The sequence below is a fragment of the Myripristis murdjan genome, chromosome 1, assembly GCF_902150065.1.
Source record: "Myripristis murdjan chromosome 1, fMyrMur1.1, whole genome shotgun sequence".
NCBI lineage: Eukaryota > Metazoa > Chordata > Actinopteri > Holocentriformes > Holocentridae > Myripristis > Myripristis murdjan.
In genome coordinates this window covers 38,785,481-38,797,667 of record NC_043980.1, presented here as the reverse complement: position 1 = coordinate 38,797,667, position 12,187 = coordinate 38,785,481, and the positions used below count along the sequence as shown (strand labels likewise).

Below are 12,187 nucleotides of genomic sequence, written 5' to 3'. Positions count from 1 at the left end.
AAACCTCACAATCAGCACAAACGGTGCCAATCTCCTTTGATCTGACATCAGCTGTGACGGGACAGTTGATATGGAGATATATGTATGTGCTGATTGTGATCGTAGCATTGAATAGTGTTTTTTTCGGTATTTATTGCATCGTTCATGTGCCGACATCCCGGAAGCCTGCCTGTGAGGTTTTGGTGACGTGTCCACACTGCTCGCCGGTCTCCGCTCCGCGCCTGTCTCCTGTGCTCCGCTCCGCCTGCGGCAGTAGACCTCCTTGTCAGCTGTGTAAACTTTCATTACGCCTTCGCGCAGCGCATTTTAAAGGCGAGGACAGGGGCTCATTTGATTGGTTAAATGTGAATCGGCTGTGTCAAACCCACTCCACGCCTTCTCTCCTCCCTTGCGCCGGTAGGAGGGACGGCGGAGTACTTGCGCCACCGAGAACGGCGTGCCAAACTTGGAAAATCCGCCTGGCCACACCCAGTTGGCGAAGCGCATCTGCGCTACGCCCCCGCCTCGCCTGGTCTGCGAAACTAGAGCCCATTGTGTTCTGCGTCCTGATTGGCTAAGGGACTGTAGACCATTGTCAATCAATCTCCTCCATGCCGTGTCTCCTGTACAGTACAGAATGCGTTCATTCTATAATACTGGACTTATTTTTCTACGAAGGTTTGAACTTTGAGAGTGTTTAAACAAGAGAGAAAAGTGAGAAAATGTTAATGCCTGTCTGAGAAAAGTGTATAAAGTGTGTAGTGAGGGGTTTTACAGCCTTAAAACATCTATAATAATTGTAAAAAATAAAGCTGACTACTTCGCGGGTTATTTTTTAGAACGTAACTCCCGCGTTAAACGAGGGACCACTGTACATTTTAACTGAATAGGCCAAACATTATAGTTTTTTTTTTCTTTCACTTCTCACATTCAGGGAGTGTGAGCCCAAGCCAGCAGCAGCAGCAGCAGCAGCAGCAGCAGCATCCGATTCAGAGGACGAGGGATCCGGCGAAGATGAAGAAGTGACATTTACTGATGTACAAGAAGTACTCTCCACGGAACAAGAAGACCCGGGACACTTTACTCTCCCCCCTCACTTAAGATGTGCCTCGCACACACTTAATCTGATATCAGCTGTTGATATTGAAAAATGGTTGACAGTGAAAAACAAAACAAGCAACACAATACATCACCCTCTACATTGAAGGAGGCGGGGACCTCAGCATCTCCTGTGAAGAGAGATGTTTGGCAGTTGGCTCCATTGTCCACCAGAGGCATATACAGCTGCGTTTGATTTGTGGGAGGTGAGCTATTGGCTTGTGGAAAGGCACTGTCTTCAGATGCTTGTCGTGGGATTCACAGTCCGCTTTGACCTGCGTCCCATATTTACAGCTTTCCCTGGGATCTGGTGGTTCAGTGTTCCGCTTTGATTCCCCAGGGGTTCCTATTTTCCGACTGGACCTTAACGCACCACGTGATGCGCAGGGGTCCAGAGGATGCGTTGGCTAAATGGCCGCGTTCAGACTGCCGGCGAATCTGATTCAAATCAGATTCCTTCTCAAATCCGATTTTTAGGGCTGACTGTCCACACTGTTTTTAGCAAGTGTCCGAATTGGATCTGACTCTCTTCAGACTGGGCCACATCATTGACCGATCTGACAGGTTGCTGTAGCAACGACTTTGGCGCGGAGGCGTCATCCGTCGCGCGTAGTGTAGAGTGACGTCACGGACAGTCAAAACTGATCTGAGTGTTTGGAGCTGTTCAGACTCAGATGCATCTGTCCAAATGTGATCTGAAACTCCCTCTCGAATGTGGTTTCGATCAGATTTGCAAAAAATCGGATTTCATGTGTTTTGTGACTGTTCAGACTACAAAAGAGCCATCCACTTTCCATCTGGATGGGCTAAAAATCGGATTTGGGCTGGCAGTCTGAACGTGGCCTATGCTTTCTTTTCCTGCAATGATATGACCTGTTAGTCGTTGGCTAGTGGCTGTGCTTTGTGTGCCATTTGCTGACGTGTGGTTCAAGTGTGTGGCGGGAGGTCCCAACCGTCCGCGGGAGTGACCTGTCCGGGAGAGGGGCGCTTCCCTCTGAGGGTGTGAGAGTTATCGCTTCTCGGCCTTTTGGCTAAGATCAAGTGTAGTATCTGTTCTTATCAGTTTAATATCTGATACGTCCCCTACCCGGGGACCATATATTAAATGGATTTCTGGAACAGGGAGATGGAATAGGGGCTTGCTCCGTCCACTCCACGCATCGACCCGGTATTGCAGTATCTCCAGGAACGGTGCACCCCCTCCCTCACCATGTGCAATAACAGCTTACGCTCGGCCAGCTCTTTCTCCAGCTGCAAACACGCATCGGCCCAGAACTTTGGACTTGCAGCCGCTGCCAACGGGACTTGTGTTATGCAGCGCTTACGCTTTACATCTCAAGTGCTCGTGCTTGCCGTCAACATCGCATACACAACTCCCAGCTCTCACACACAGCCAAAAGCTTTGTATACAATATTTCTCCCCCGACCGGCTGTGTCCAATTCAACCGGGGGTTCCGCAACCCCACGCCGTGGACTGGACAATCAAATGACAAGACTTCTCCGCATCGTTCCTGATTTTGCACCGAGTGGATCCGCAGTCCTTTTCGGTGACAAATAGCTTCGTCGCACTGGCTCCAATTTAAAGACGGACCTGCTATTGTGCTGAAGAGAAATCTCCAGTCATACATGTTCTGACTTGACATACTTGTTTTGACGTCTGGGCCTTTTGGCTAAGACTGCGATGGCCTCTTCTTGGTGGTAAAAAATCCTTGCCTTCCTGTGGCATTGGTTATTACCAGCTCTTGGGAGGAAATGCCACACATTCCTGTTGGAAAGTATCTCAACTTTCAGTGGCTCAGAGGACTTCTCTCCCTGTACTCTGCCGGACTAATACCGTGACCGGGCCAAACAAGTGATGTCGTGACTCGATCTCTGCCGGAAGCTCCTCCAGAAAGCCCTAAACTTTACTCCAAACGACTTGAACTGTATATTGTCACTGCCATTGAATGAAGGTTTTGATGTCAGCTTTAGATCTGCTGCCCTTTGGAGGGACTTCTGGACCCCATTTGAAAATGCCAAAACCCAGTTTGCTGCTTTCATTGTTGAGAAACCGACTGACGGTGCTTCTAAAACAGTTCTTTGTCAGAATGTTCAATGAGACGGTGAATGCAGAGGACATTTGTCTGTGGCTGGGTAGATATTGCACGGTTAAAGGCCAGGCTACCAAAGTGAGAGATGAGGATGGCATTTGGAACTGTGCTTGGAGGGTCCCCACGCGGCCTGCCGTTTTTAAAGCGCTACAGAGAGTGCACAACAAAGAGGAGTGCACAACTCCTCCCACAGTTGTGCACGTGACCAAATGAGGTGAGGAGAGGCCCCCGCCTATATAGGCTCTGCCTGACCTCGGAGATGAGGTCATCACTGAATACTGAGAGCTGACTGGTCAGAGGCCCCCGCCTATATAGGCTCTGCCTGACCTCGGAGATGAGGTCATCACTGAATACTGAGAGCTGATTGGTCAGAAGGCTGTGACATCACCCACTCCAGCAGGCCTCCATTCGCCGCCGTTGTAAAGCTTGAGTAAACACAAAAGCACCAGTGTTCCAACAAAGCCCCCTATGACATCATAAACCATCATGTCATCATAGATGATGATGTCGCAGGGCTCACAGCTGCCAACAAAGCCCCCTATGACATCATAAAGCATCATGTCATCATAGATGATGATGTCGCAGGGCTCACAGCTGCCAACAAAGCCCCCTATGACATCATAAAGCATCATGTCATCATAGATGATGAATATCACAGGGCTCATAGCTTCTGGCTGGAGATGCTGTTGTTCTTGTAAGGTGGACAAAGTCCCCATCCAGCAATGGCCAGGAAATTGGGCACACCTTGGAGGAGTGCACCAATGGCAGGAGGTGCGACCTCTGTGCAGAGTCAAACCACCTCTTCAGAGGTTGCCCAAAGTCTTTTGCAAAACAAACTGAAGGCAGCCAAACAAAACGAAAATGGAGGAAACGGCAGACAAGACCGAGCAAATTCAAATCTCCCGCCAAATCCTGTGACTGGGGTAGAGGAGTCGGGTGAGGCGGGAGAAGGGGAGGGGCCTGCAGCAGCCTCATCAACGGAGAGCTCGGGCGAGGACGAGGTGATGCGGGCAGAGGGCGGAGCTAGTTCAGACGGTGAGGAGGACCAATCACAGGCTGATGCGGGGCTGACCTTCAACAATCCTTTTCAGTGACAACTAGCTTGATCGCACGGGCTCCAGTTTAAAGATGGAACTAGGATTGTGCTGAAGAGAAATGTCCAGTCATCCATGTTTGGACTTGTGCGTATGTGACTGGCAGGCAAACGCGGTTGATGAAAGGGTTAAGAGAAGAACATAGTCCAAGCATGTGGAATGATAAGAAATAGAAGGAGAAATGTGAAACGGGCAGTGATGTTTGTTGCCCAAGTGTGCATGACGTATAAGGCTGTGCATTGGGCAAGCCGTGGCGTGTGTATTTGTAAGGCTGTTGTCTTTTGACACGCTGATCAGGGGAGAGCGCGGACGCAGTCCCCCACTACCATAAATTATGCAGTCGAGATTCCCACATTTGGGGAATTCGCAGGGGTCAGCACAGCCGGAGTGCAATGGCTGAGCCTCGCCCTGGGTGAACCACCTTCTTGATCATGGTATCTCCCCTGCCAGGTAAGTATGAAGTCACCGACGCGCCCGCTGGAGCCCCCTTCACACACACACACCACTCTGTCTCATGGTGCTCACACTGGCACAATGGAACAAACCCCGCCCCCCCCCCCCCCCCCCCCCCCCCCCCCCCCCCCCCCCCCCCCCCCCCCGCCCCCCCCCCCCCGCCCCCCACACACACACACACACACACACACACACACACACACACACACACACACACAGCCTGGAACATCACTTCACATCCACTCTACATCCCTGATTTTCCAAGGCTCACTAAGAATTTCAATTATTTCCTTGAGAACTTTGAATTGTGCACCCACCCACACACATCTCATCAAGAGTATCATGTGCAATCTCAAGCTAGACAAGATCAGGTATAATGTTAATGGTGCTCTTCAGAACTTTCACAAGAAAGGCCTGGAGGAAAAAGCAGCCTGGGCCAGTTGTGCCGCTTGGGCAGAGTCCAGTCAGCGTGTGGCTGCTGGGTGGAAAGTGCTGGAGCCGTCGTATCCCTGAAACAATAGTTTGACTGCCTTTAAGCGAGGATGAATGTGATTAGTTGTTTGGTTCTGACATTTGACTTGATTTAAGAGTACGGATCTAGTCATCATGGAAATGGAGAAAACTGATATGTGGTGGAGAGGTCATGGTCCTTAAAACAGATACCGTCCCAGCGTTTTCCCATTTGGCCTACATTTTCCCCGTAGCAGAGGTTTGACTAAAACAGCTGGTTTAGTGCAATTTTTGGGGTGGTGTTTATGAATGCGGGGGGGGGGGGGGAAAGCAACACAATACATCACCCTCTACATTGAAGGAGGCGGGGACCTCAGCATCTCCTGTGAAGAGAGATGTTTGGCAGTTGGCTCCATTGTCCACCAGAGGCATATACAGCTGCGTTTGATTTGTGGGAGGTGAGCTATTGGCTTGTGGAAAGGCACTGTCTTCAGATGCTTGTCGTGGGATTCACAGTCCGCTTTGACCTGCGTCCCATATTTACAGCTTTCCCTGGGATCTGGTGGTTCAGTGTTCCGCTTTGATTCCCCAGGGGTTCCTATTTTCCGACTGGACCTTAACGCACCACGTGATGCGCAGGGGTCCAGAGGATGCGTTGGCTAAATGGCCGCGTTCAGACTGCCGGCGAATCTGATTCAAATCAGATTCCTTCTCAAATCCGATTTTTAGGGCTGACTGTCCACACTGTTTTTAGCAAGTGTCCGAATTGGATCTGACTCTCTTCAGACTGGGCCACATCATTGACCGATCTGACAGGTTGCTGTAGCAACGACTTTGGCGCGGAGGCGTCATCCGTCGCGCGTAGTGTAGAGTGACGTCACGGACAGTCAAAACTGATCTGAGTGTTTGGAGCTGTTCAGACTCAGATGCATCTGTCCAAATGTGATCTGAAACTCCCTCTCGAATGTGGTTTCGATCAGATTTGCAAAAAATCGGATTTCATGTGTTTTGTGACTGTTCAGACTACAAAAGAGCCATCCACTTTCCATCTGGATGGGCTAAAAATCGGATTTGGGCTGGCAGTCTGAACGTGGCCTATGCTTTCTTTTCCTGCAATGATATGACCTGTTAGTCGTTGGCTAGTGGCTGTGCTTTGTGTGCCATTTGCTGACGTGTGGTTCAAGTGTGTGGCGGGAGGTCCCAACCGTCCGCGGGAGTGACCTGTCCGGGAGAGGGGCGCTTCCCTCTGAGGGTGTGAGAGTTATCGCTTCTCGGCCTTTTGGCTAAGATCAAGTGTAGTATCTGTTCTTATCAGTTTAATATCTGATACGTCCCCTACCCGGGGACCATATATTAAATGGATTTCTGGAACAGGGAGATGGAATAGGGGCTTGCTCCGTCCACTCCACGCATCGACCCGGTATTGCAGTATCTCCAGGAACGGTGCACCCCCTCCCTCACCATGTGCAATAACAGCTTACGCTCGGCCAGCTCTTTCTCCAGCTGCAAACACGCATCGGCCCAGAACTTTGGACTTGCAGCCGCTGCCAACGGGACTTGTGTTATGCAGCGCTTACGCTTTACATCTCAAGTGCTCGTGCTTGCCGTCAACATCGCATACACAACTCCCAGCTCTCACACACAGCCAAAAGCTTTGTATACAATATTTCTCCCCCGACCGGCTGTGTCCAATTCAACCGGGGGTTCCGCAACCCCACGCCGTGGACTGGACAATCAAATGACAAGACTTCTCCGCATCGTTCCTGATTTTGCACCGAGTGGATCCGCAGTCCTTTTCGGTGACAAATTGCTTCGTCGCACTGCCTCCAATTTAAAGACGGACCTGCTATTGTGCTGAAGAGAAATCTCCAGTCATACATGTTCTGACTTGACATACTTGTTTTGACGTCTGGGCCTTTTGGCTAAGACTGCGATGGCCTCTTCTTGGTGGTAAAAATCCTTGCCTTCCTTTGGCATTGGTTATTACCAGCTCTTGGGAGGAAATGCCACACATTCCTGTTGGAAAGTATCTCAACTTTCAGTGGCTCAGAGGACTTCTCTCCCTGTACTCTGCCGGACTAATACCGTGACCGGGCAAACAAGTGATGTCGTGACTCGATCTCTGCCGGAAGCTCCTCCAGAAAGCCCTAAACTTTACTCCAAACGACTTGAAGTGTATATTGTCACTGCCATTGAATGAAGGTTTTGATGTCAGCTTTAGATCTGCTGCCCTTTGGAGGGACTTCTGGACCCCATTTGAAAATGCCAAAACCCAGTTTGCTGCTTTCATTGTTGAGAAACCGACTGACGGTGCTTCTAAAACAGTTCTTTGTCAGAATGTTCAATGAGACGGTGAATGCAGAGGACATTTGTCTGTGGCTGGGTAGATATTGCACGGTTAAAGGCCAGGCTACCAAAGTGAGAGATGAGGATGGCATTTGGAACTGTGCTTGGAGGGTCCCCACGCGGCCTGCCGTTGTAAAGCGCTACAGAGAGTGCACAACAAAGAGGAGTGCACAACTCCTCCCACAGTTGTGCACGTGACCAAATGAGGTGAGGAGAGGCCCCCGCCTATATAGGCTCTGCCTGACCTCGGAGATGAGGTCATCACTGAATACTGACAGCTGACTGGTCAGAGGCCCCCGCCTATATAGGCTCTGCCTGACCTCGGAGATGAGGTCATCACTGAATACTGAGAGCTGATTGGTCAGAAGGCTGTGACATCACCCACTCCAGCAGGCCTCCATTCGCCGCCGTTGTAAAGCTTGAGTAAACACAAAAGCACCAGTGTTCCAACAAAGCCCCCTATGACATCATAAAGCATCATGTCATCATAGATGATGATGTCGCAGGGCTCACAGCTGCCAACAAAGCCCCCTATGACATCATAAAGCATCATGTCATCATAGATGATGAATTTCACAGGGCTCATAGCTTCTGGCTGGAGATGCTGTTGTTCTTGTAAGGTGGACAAAGTCCCCATCCAGCAATGGCCAGGAAATTGGGCACACCTTGGAGGAGTGCACCAATGGCAGGAGGTGCGACCTCTGTGCAGAGTCAAACCACCTCTTCAGAGGTTGCCCAAAGTCTTTTGCCAACAAACTGAAGGCAGCCAAACAAAACGAAAATGGAGGAAACGGCAGACAAGACCGAGCAAATTCAAATCTCCCGCCAAATCCTGTGACTGGGGTAGAGGAGTCGGGTGAGGCGGGAGAAGGGGAGGGGCCTGCAACAGCCTCATCAACGGAGAGCTCGGGCGAGGACGAGGTGATGCGGGCAGAGGGCGGAGCTAGTTCAGACGGTGAGGAGGACCAATCACAGGCTGATGCGGGGCTGACCTTCAACAATCCTTTTCAGTGACAACTAGCTTGATCGCACGGGCTCCAGTTTAAAGATGGAACTAGGATTGTGCTGAAGAGAAATGTCCAGTCATCCATGTTTGGACTTGTGCGTATGTGACTGGCAGGCAAACGCGGTTGATGAAAGGGTTAAGAGAAGAACATAGTCCAAGCATGTGGAATGATAAGAAATAGAAGGAGAAATGTGAAACGGGCAGTGATGTTTGTTGCCCAAGTGTGCATGACGTATAAGGCTGTGCATTGGGCAAGCCGTGGCGTGTGTATTTGTAAGGCTGTTGTCTTTTGACACGCTGATCAGGGGAGAGCGCGGACGCAGTCCCCCACTATCATAAATTATGCAGTCGAGATTCCCACATTTGGGGAATTCGCAGGGGTCAGCACAGCCGGAGTGCAATGGCTGAGCCTCGCCCTGGGTGAACCACCTTCTTGATCATGGTATCTCCCCTGCCAGGTAAGTATGAAGTCACCGACGCGCCCGCTGGAGCCCCCTTCACACACACACACCACTCTGTCTCATGGTGCTCACACTGGCACAATGGAACAAACCCCGCCCCCCCCCCCCCCCCCCCCCCCACACACACACACACACACAGACACAGACACACACACACACACACACACAGCCTGGAACATCACTTCACATCCACTCTACATCCCTGATTTTCCAAGGCTCACTAAGAATTTCAATTATTTCCTTGAGAACTTTGAATTGTGCACCCACCCACACACATCTCATCAAGAGTATCATGTGCAATCTCAAGCTAGACAAGATCAGGTATAATGTTAATGGTGCTCTTCAGAACTTTCACAAGAAAGGCCTGGAGGAAAAAGCAGCCTGGGCCAGTTGTACCCCGTAGCAGAGGTTTGACTAAAACAGCTGGTTTAGTGCAATTTTTGATTTGTGGGAGGTGAGCTATTGGCTTGTGGAAAGGCACTGTCTTCAGATGCTTGTCGTGGGATTCACAGTCCGCTTTGACCTGCGTCCCATATTTACAGCTTTCCCTGGGATCTGGTGGTTCAGTGTTCCGCTTTGATTCCCCAGGGGTTCCTATTTTCCGACTGGACCTTAACGCACCACGTGATGCGCAGGGGTCCAGAGGATGCGTTGGCTAAATGGCCGCGTTCAGACTGCCGGCGAATCTGATTCAAATCAGATTCCTTCTCAAATCCGATTTTTAGGGCTGACTGTCCACACTGTTTTTAGCAAGTGTCCGAATTGGATCTGACTCTCTTCAGACTGGGCCACATCATTGACCGATCTGACAGGTTGCTGTAGCAACGACTTTGGCGCGGAGGCGTCATCCGTCGCGCGTAGTGTAGAGTGACGTCACGGACAGTCAAAACTGATCTGAGTGTTTGGAGCTGTTCAGACTCAGATGCATCTGTCCAAATGTGATCTGAAACTCCCTCTCGAATGTGGTTTCGATCAGATTTGCAAAAAATCGGATTTCATGTGTTTTGTGACTGTTCAGACTACAAAAGAGCCATCCACTTTCCATCTGGATGGGCTAAAAATCGGATTTGGGCTGGCAGTCTGAACGTGGCCTATGCTTTCTTTTCCTGCAATGATATGACCTGTTAGTCGTTGGCTAGTGGCTGTGCTTTGTGTGCCATTTGCTGACGTGTGGTTCAAGTGTGTGGCGGGAGGTCCCAACCGTCCGCGGGAGTGACCTGTCCGGGAGAGGGGCGCTTCCCTCTGAGGGTGTGAGAGTTATCGCTTCTCGGCCTTTTGGCTAAGATCAAGTGTAGTATCTGTTCTTATCAGTTTAATATCTGATACGTCCCCTACCCGGGGACCATATATTAAATGGATTTCTGGAACAGGGAGATGGAATAGGGGCTTGCTCCGTCCACTCCACGCATCGACCCGGTATTGCAGTATCTCCAGGAACGGTGCACCCCCTCCCTCACCATGTGCAATAACAGCTTACGCTCGGCCAGCTCTTTCTCCAGCTGCAAACACGCATCGGCCCAGAACTTTGGACTTGCAGCCGCTGCCAACGGGACTTGTGTTATGCAGCGCTTACGCTTTACATCTCAAGTGCTCGTGCTTGCCGTCAACATCGCATACACAACTCCCAGCTCTCACACACAGCCAAAAGCTTTGTGTACAATATTTCTCCCCCGACCGGCTGTGTCCAATTCAACCGGGGGTTCCGCAACCCCACGCCGTGGACTGGACAATCAAATGACAAGACTTCTCCGCATCGTTCCTGATTTTGCACCGAGTGGATCCGCAGTCCTTTTCGGTGACAAATAGCTTCGTCGCACTGGCTCCAATTTAAAGACGGACCTGCTATTGTGCTGAAGAGAAATCTCCAGTCATACATGTTCTGACTTGACATACTTGTTTTGACGTCTGGGCCTTTTGGCTAAGACTGCGATGGCCTCTTCTTGGTGGTAAAAATCCTTGCCTTCCTGTGGCATTGGTTATTACCAGCTCTTGGGAGGAAATGCCACACATTCCTGTTGGAAAGTATCTCAACTTTCAGTGGCTCAGAGGACTTCTCTCCCTGTACTCTGCCGGACTAATACCGTGACCGGGCCAAACAAGTGATGTCGTGACTCGATCTCTGCCGGAAGCTCCTCCAGAAAGCCCTAAACTTTACTCCAAACGACTTGAACTGTATATTGTCACTGCCATTGAATGAAGGTTTTGATGTCAGCTTTAGATCTGCTGCCCTTTGGAGGGACTTCTGGACCCCATTTGAAAATGCCAAAACCCAGTTTGCTGCTTTCATTGTTGAGAAACCGACTGACGGTGCTTCTAAAACAGTTCTTTGTCAGAATGTTCAATGAGACGGTGAATGCAGAGGACATTTGTCTGTGGCTGGGTAGATATTGCACGGTTAAAGGCCAGGCTACCAAAGTGAGAGATGAGGATGGCATTTGGAACTGTGCTTGGAGGGTCCCCACGCGGCCTGCCGTTTTTAAAGCGCTACAGAGAGTGCACAACAAAGAGGAGTGCACAACTCCTCCCACAGTTGTGCACGTGACCAAATGAGGTGAGGAGAGGCCCCCGCCTATATAGGCTCTGCCTGACCTCGGAGATGAGGTCATCACTGAATACTGAGAGCTGACTGGTCAGAGGCCCCCGCCTATATAGGCTCTGCCTGACCTCGGAGATGAGGTCATCACTGAATACTGAGAGCTGATTGGTCAGAAGGCTGTGACATCACCCACTCCAGCAGGCCTCCATTCGCCGCCGTTGTAAAGCTTGAGTAAACACAAAAGCACCAGTGTTCCAACAAAGCCCCCTATGACATCATAAACCATCATGTCATCATAGATGATGATGTCGCAGGGCTCACAGCTGCCAACAAAGCCCCCTATGACATCATAAAGCATCATGTCATCATAGATGATGAATATCACAGGGCTCATAGCTTCTGGCTGGAGATGCTGTTGTTCTTGTACTTCTGGCTGGAGATGCTGTTGTTCTTGTAAGGTGGACAAAGTCCCCATCCAGCAATGGCCAGGAAATTGGGCACACCTTGGAGGAGTGCACCAATGGCAGGAGGTGCGACCTCTGTGCAGAGTCAAACCACCTCTTCAGAGGTTGCCCAAAGTCTTTTGCCAACAAACTGAAGGCAGCCAAACAAAATGAAAATGGAGGAAACGGCAGACAAGACCGAGCAAATTCAAATCTCCCGCCAAATCCTGT

The 12,187-nt window shown here is 50.4% G+C and overlaps 5 non-coding genes across 5 annotated transcripts; 3 read left to right on the top strand and 2 right to left on the bottom strand.

Moving 5' to 3' along the window:
• Nucleotides 1-2,088: 2,088 nt before the first annotated feature.
• LOC115369111 (U2 spliceosomal RNA) lies at nt 2,089-2,279 on the top strand. Its single transcript, XR_003929119.1, has one exon. It is a non-coding gene; the product is annotated as a U2 spliceosomal RNA (small nuclear RNA).
• Nucleotides 2,280-4,555: 2,276 nt separating this feature from the next.
• Nucleotides 4,556-4,719, bottom strand: LOC115369051 (U1 spliceosomal RNA). The gene has a single exon (XR_003929103.1). It is a non-coding gene; the product is annotated as a U1 spliceosomal RNA (small nuclear RNA).
• A 1,708-nt stretch (nt 4,720-6,427) lies between these two features.
• On the top strand, nt 6,428-6,618 carry LOC115369104 (U2 spliceosomal RNA). The gene has a single exon (XR_003929117.1). It is a non-coding gene; the product is annotated as a U2 spliceosomal RNA (small nuclear RNA).
• Nucleotides 6,619-8,818: 2,200 nt separating this feature from the next.
• Nucleotides 8,819-8,982, bottom strand: LOC115369058 (U1 spliceosomal RNA). The gene has a single exon (XR_003929104.1). It is a non-coding gene; the product is annotated as a U1 spliceosomal RNA (small nuclear RNA).
• A 1,254-nt stretch (nt 8,983-10,236) lies between these two features.
• On the top strand, nt 10,237-10,427 carry LOC115369100 (U2 spliceosomal RNA). Its single transcript, XR_003929115.1, has one exon. It is a non-coding gene; the product is annotated as a U2 spliceosomal RNA (small nuclear RNA).
• Nucleotides 10,428-12,187: the final 1,760 nt, after the last annotated feature.